Genomic DNA, 7098 nt, shown 5'->3' with positions numbered 1-7098 from the left:
GTCGACCACGTCGCCTTCGTCCGCCACGACCACCACCGCGTCGTCTTCGGAAGCAAAGGCCCTGACCAGCGCATCCACATTATCTTCCACCCACCGCGCCAGGTCGCCCCAGATGGCCTCAGGTACCGGGACAATGGCGGCGTCAAAATCAGAGTTGGGGTAGGTGTTTTGGAGATGGCTGAAGACGCGGGAGAACGCGCGCCCGAGCAGGCCACGGCTCCTCTCTTCAACAAGCCGGCGAGCTCTCTCGGAATGGTTCTCTAGGCGCGTCACCACGTCGGTGAAGAAGCGGAGGTGGCTGGCGTAGTCGTTCACATGGGGATGAGGGGCATTTTCATCACAGATGTGACCCAGCGCCGCATTGACCCTGATCCTGAGGCCTTGGAGCATGGGGGAATGCTCACGCTCCAACGTCAGCCGGCGGAGCGTTTCCTCCCTGCTCTCCTATGCGAGGGACTCGGCTGTGGTAACCCGCTGCTGGAGGAGGAGCAGCTCAGCACGGGCAGAGGCCAGTTCGGCCTGCACGGTGACCAGGGCGGCGGCGGCGGCTTTCTCGCGCTGCTCAGCTTCCGCCAGCCTCGACCTCAAGACGGAGCTCCGGGCGTCAACTCCAGCTCCCACAAGCTCACGAGCCTCCACCACCCTGTCGTCGACCTCCTTCTTGATCCTCGCCTCGCGCGCGTTAGCAGCATCCTCCGCCTGGGCAACTCGGTGCTCCCTCGTCTCCAACCTCTCAAGCTCAAGGCTGCGCTCTATGGCTTCCAGCGCCAGCGCCTCCTCGTGCTTCCGGATCTCTTCTTCCTCGGCAGGCGTTCCCTTCATCGATGCAAGGGCGGCCCTGCGTGCCTCCACCTGCTACTCCAAGGAGGCGTTCAAGGCTAAGAGCTCCTGCCTGCGCTCCTCAGCGATCGCGCGGCGACGATCGGCCTCCCTGGCCTCCTCCAAAGCTTGGGCGCTGGCCTCATGCGAGGCCGCCAGGGATGCCTCGGCCGCCGCATTGGCCTGCTCACGCTGGAGGCGCCCGAAGTTGATGGATACCTTCAGTTGATGCCATTCCTCCTTCAGCCGGAGACCCTCGGCTTCAAGGCGCGCGTCAACATCCGCAAGTTCTCCGCCAAGCTGTCTCATCGCGCCCATCGCCTCCCGAAAGAGCTCATGGCGGACGACACTCCGCTCATGTTCGAGCTGGAATGCGCGACCAGGCCCGTCTCCCACGACCGGAGCTGCTGAAGGGGCCCGAGGCGGCGTATGCCCACCCAGCAGGGTGCTGGGGGCTGGTGCTTCCCCGACTACCATCCGGGCCCCGGCGGAGGCCAGGATGGGTGAAGGCCCGTTGCTCGAAGAAGAGGCCAGGATCAAGGTCATCCAGCCATCGTCCATGACCAGAGGAGGAGCCCTTGGTACGCCGGCCGCACTCCAAGCAAGGCCGAGGGAGAGATGGCAGAGGTGCGGGCTCGAGGCGCATTGCGGGCAGGCCTGTTTCTCCAGCCGACCCCACGCCGGAGGCGGCGCGCAGGCTTGTGGCGCTCAAGGTTAGCGGAGGAGTTGAGGCCAGGGGAGGTTGCTCCTCGGGAGACTCCACGGCCTTGGCGGAAGGGGTCCTAAAAATCCACCGTCCGGAAGGGAAGCGGCACTCGAGGAATTACAAAAATAAGGTACTTACTCATCTATGGCGATGTACTTCCTGTGTTTCAACGGCCGGACGGTGCCACTGCCGCAGCTTGGAGACCCCTTCCTCTTACGGAGCACCGCGAAGTCCACACGGAACCGGCCCAAGCGTTGCACGTGGGGAACAGCGCAGTGCGCGGCTGGTGAAGCACCCAAGGAGACGACCTCAGGAGCGCCAAGCTGGAGAGACCTACTGGGATCCGCCTCGCGACGACCAGCCGAGGCCTCAGGAGCTTCGGTCTCAGGAGCAGCGGACTACATCGCCCCTTCAGCTGCCGCCCCAGGGTGAGGATCGCGGGTTCCCGAGGATGACGCCTCGGGAGTCTCAGTCAGCATCGACGCCTCGGCACCAACGCACCTGGCCTTCAGCGGCACTTGCCCCCCTGCATCCACTCCCGGGGTGAGTTCGGCACTGGTGGCGAGGAGGGGGACTACGGAGACAAGGTTCTCGCAAGGCCCTTCAAGGCCAGTGGGACGTAGCCCCCACTCATCGAAAGGGGGCATCTGCTCCACAAATTCCACCTTGTTCAAGCAGCGTTACAAAAGACAACTCTTCCTTGGCATGTCGTCTGGCAACAGGACGCCCGTCAGAACCTTGAGCACAGTTCGCCGCGCCTCAAGGGGGAGCCCCGACTCCTGGAGTCTCATGCGGTCCTTGCTGTTGAGCAAGGCCCACATCGGTCGAGAATGGCGCTGAAGCGGAGCGACACGGCGCCGGACTAACTCCTTCACCACCATTGGCGCATTCACGCCAAGGTCCTTCAGCCTCTTCAGCCGGAGCCATACGGAGACAAGGCGCGAATCAGCGAGCCTCTCGTGGCACCAACCAGAGTTGGGAATGGCGGGCACTGATGGTGAAGAGAGCAGGGGGCTGAGCACTCCAACATCAACGAATACCCATCGTGTCCAAAACTCGCTCGTGGGCGGCAGAAGCTCGAAGTTAATCCCCGAGCCAGCCGTCGCCGCCACGGCCTGGAAGCTCAGGCATCCCGAGCTCTGCCGGGGATCAATCAGGTGCAACGAGAAGAAATGGTAGAGAAGGGCCGGGGAAGGAGCAATGCCCACCATGGCCTCGCAAACAAAGGCGAAGACAGCGAGAAGGGTCGCGGATTGGGGATCAAGGTGCAGCATATGGATCTGATAATGGGAAAGCACGCCATTGAAGTAGGCGGAGAAAGGAGGAAACAGGCCAGCCCACTGGGCGTCGTTGAAGAATGGAACCTCGGTGGCTGTCCTATCGACATGAGCTCGAGACGCAGGCCAGGCCACCGTCCCTCCCCACTCATTGAAGCTGGTGGCGAGCGCGGGGCGCACTTTGTCCATGGCTTCTTGGTTGAGCACCAACGACCTGCCAACGGCAGGCTCAATGGCCGGAGGTGGTTCGGCGGAAGACAGGGGCCTTTTCCCTTTCTCCGTTCGATCTGGCGCCATGGCGGCAGGAAGGACTGAGCTCAGATCGGATTGGGAGAAGAGGCTGAGCTCCGAGGAAGCGGAAGAATTGGGGGAGTGCACCGCAACAATTAGAGGGAAACCGTGTAGACCGCGGTGGCCGCCTAGCCAGGCGGATATCAAGGCTGCGTGGGGAAGCGAAGACGCCCACGTCCAATCAATCGCCACGCGTAGACCAAGGCCGCAGGCTGTTGGGGCCTGCGGCGCTCCGTACTTTCCCTTTGGCTTCGCCTCGAAGCCAAGCCCGAGCGCGCCTTGGGCCCAGGGCTACTGTCGGCATTCTGGGAACGGGGGTCCCCAGACTTGCCTGCCTGCGGCCCACGGCGTGGCTCTACTCGCGGCCCAGTACGGCCCATCTTCACCAACAAAGACTCAAGACCCTCGCGCGGGGCCAAGCCTCGTGAGGCGGATGACACAAGACCTCCTCGGGAGCGGCCTCACCAGGCTGGCTCGCGAGGGGCGGAGAGATCGAGGCAAGGAGATCCTCGCGAGGATCCAATGACGTAAGCAATGACGACCGCAACCAGGCGGGCGCCAGGTAGGTGCCCGCGCGCGCAGTGTCCTTGTTTCCTCTTTGGTGCTAAAGGGGAAAGCGCAGGAGCGAAGTCCCGAGGCATCAGGCAAATGTTTCCATATCAGTGCAACAAGACCAAGACCAGCAGGACGGCAGCACGGAGTTCACCATGGAGCCCAAGACGGCGTCACCACCAGAGCCTTTGGCAGGCGAAGACCGCTTTTGTCAGGATAAGTTGTACTAGTTGTTCCCCTTCAAACTTGGCCGTTGTGGGATCCCTTCCCGCTCAATATTTGGGAAGAGGACCCGGGCCTCTATAAATAGGACTAACCACCACCGCAGAGAGGCATCTGATCTTGGATCGAATCCATTCCATCCTCACACTCACCAGCTCACCGAGCACAAGAACACCTCGCCTCAGGAGGCTGTTCTTCCCCTTGTACTGTTCATCCCCAGCCCAAGAGGCAATCCACCACACCACACTGGAGTAGGGTATTACACCGCATCGGTGGCCCGAACCAGTATAAATCTTGTGTCTCTGTGTTCTTCGGGTTCGGCGAGCTAGTCCGTGATATCGTGGAGTGCGAGAGCTTGGGAGAGGAGAGATCTTCGTGCGCACCCCATTGTTTGAACCTTGAGGGTTTTGCCGGAACCCGTTATCTGACAAGGGTGATTATAAATATGCTCTACAGGTACCTCCGAAGGTGTTTTGTTGGGTTGGCATAGATCAAGATTAGGATTTGTCACTCCGAGTATCGCAGAGGTATCTCTGGGCCCTCTCGGTGATGCACATCATAATAAGCCTTGCAGGCAATGTGACTAATGAGTTAGTTATGGGATGATGCATTACAGAACGAGTAAAGAGACTTGCTGGTAACGAGATTGAACTAGGTATGAGGATACCAACGATCGAATCTCGGGCAAGTAACATACCGATGACAAACGGAACAACGTATGTTGTTATGCGGTTTGACCAATAAAGATCTTCGTAGAATATGTAGGAGCCAATATGAGCATCCAAGTTCCGCTATTGGTTATTGACTGGAGATGTGTCACGGTCATGTCTACATAGTTGTCGAACCCGTAGGGTCCGCACACTTAACGTTCGACGATGATTTGTATTATGAGTTATGTGTTTTGGTGACCGAAGTTTGTTCGGAGTCCCGAATGAGATCACGGACCTGACGAGGAGTCTCGAAATGGTCGAGAGGTAAAGATTGATATATTGGAAGGTTGTATTCGGACACCGGAAGGGTTCCGGAGTGTATCGGGTACATATCGGAGTACCGGAGGGGTTACCGGAACCCCCCGGTGGAAGATATGGGCCATATGGGCCATATGAGGGAGGCTAACCAGCCCACAAGGGGCTGGTGTCCCCCCCCCCCACAAGGGAGGAGGCCGAATTGGTTTAGGGAAGGGGCACCACCCCCCTTTCCTTCCCCTACTCCCTCTCCTTCCCCCTTTCCACCTCCAAGAGAAGGAAAAGAAGGGGGGGCCGAATCCTACTAGGACTAGGAGTCCTAGTGCGACTCCCCCCTTGGCGCGCCACCTATAGGCCGGCCGCCTCCTCCTCCCCTCCTTTATATACGGGGGTGGGGGCACCCCAAAGGCACATCAATTGTTCTCTTAGCCATGTGCGGTGCCCCCCTCCACAGTTTACCACCTCGGTCATATTGTCGTAGTGCTTAGGCGAAGCCCTGCGCGGATCACATCACCAATACCGTCACCACGCCGTCGTGCTGACGAAACTCTCCCTCGACCCTCTGCTGGATCAAGAGTTCGAGGGACATCATCGAGCTGAACATGTGCAGAACTCGGAGGTGCCGTACGTTCGGTACTTGGATCGGTTGGATCGTGAAGACGTTCGACTACATCAACCGCGTTAACATAACGCTTCCGATTTCGGTCTACGAGGGTACGTGGACACACTCTGCCCCTCTCGTTGCTATGCATCTCCTAGATAGATCTTGCGTGATCATAGGAATTTTTTTGAAATTGCATGCTACGTTCCCCAATAGTGGCATCCGAGCTAGGTCTATGCCTAGATGATACGCACGAGTAGAACACAAAGAGTTGTGGGCGATAATAGTCATACTGCTTACCACCAACGTCTTACTTTGATTTGGCGGTATTGTTGGATGAAGCGGCCCGGACCGACATTACATGACCGCGTTCATGAGACTGGTTCTACCGATGTGCTTTGCACATAGGTGGCTGGCGGGTGTCTGTTTCTCCAACTTTAGTTGAATCGAGTTTGACTACGGCCGGTCCTTGTTGAAGGTTAAAACAGCACACTTGACAAAAAATCATTGTGGTTTTGATGTGTGATACGTCTCTAGTGTATCTATAATTTTTGATTGTTCCATGCTATTATATTATCTGTTTTGGATGTTTAATGGGCTTTATTATACATTTTTATATTATTTTTGGGACTAACCTACTAACCGGAGGCCCAGTCCAAATTGCTGTTTTTGCCTATTTCAGTGTTTCGCAGAAAAGGAATATCAAACGGAATACAAACGGAATGAAACCTTTGGGAGACTTATTTTTGGAACAAACGCAATCCAGGAGACTTGGAGTGGACGTCAAGGAAGCGACGAGGTGGCGACGAGGCATGGAGGCGCGCCCAGGGGGGTAGGCACGCCCCCCACCCTCGTGGCTCCCCCAACCGACTTCTTTCGCCTATATATATTCATATACCCCAAAAACATCCGAGAGCACCACGAAAACCTATTTCCACCGCCGCAACCTTCTGTACCCGTGAGAGCCCATCTTGGGGCCTTTTCGGGTGCTCCGCCGGAGGGGGAATCGATCACGAAGGGCTTCTACATCAACACCATAGCCTCTCCGATGATGTGTGAGTAGTTTACCTCAGACCTTCGGTCCATAGTTATTAGCTAGATGGCTTCTTCTCTCTCTTTGGATCTCAATACAAAGTTCTCCTCGATCTTCTTGGATATCTATTAGATGTAACTCTTTTTGCGGTGTGTTTGTCGAGATCCGATGAATTGTGGGTTTATGATCAAGATTATCTATGAACAATATTTGAATCTCCTCTGAATTCTTTTATGTATGATTTGTTATCTTTGCAAGTCTCTTCGAATTATCAGTTTGGTTTGGCCTAGTAGATTGATCTTTCTTGCAATGGGAGAAGTGCTTAGCTTTGGGTTCAATCCTGCGGTGTCCTTTCCCAGTGACAGCAGGGGCAGCAAGGCACGTATTGTATTGTTGCCATCGAGGATAAAAAGATGGGTTTTATATCATATTTCTTGAGTTTATCCCTCTACATCCTGTCATCTTGCCTAATGCGTTACTCTGTTCTTATGAACTTAATACTCTAGATGCATGCTGGATAGCGGTCGATGTGTGGAGTAATAGTAGTAGATGCAGAATCATTTCGGTCTACTTCTCGTGGACGTGATGCCTATATACATGATCATGCCTAGATATTCTCATAACTATGCACT

The sequence above is a fragment of the Triticum aestivum genome, chromosome 6D (genome assembly GCF_018294505.1).
Source record: "Triticum aestivum cultivar Chinese Spring chromosome 6D, IWGSC CS RefSeq v2.1, whole genome shotgun sequence".
NCBI classification, from domain to species: domain Eukaryota; kingdom Viridiplantae; phylum Streptophyta; class Magnoliopsida; order Poales; family Poaceae; genus Triticum; species Triticum aestivum.
This window is presented reverse-complemented; position numbering follows the sequence as displayed.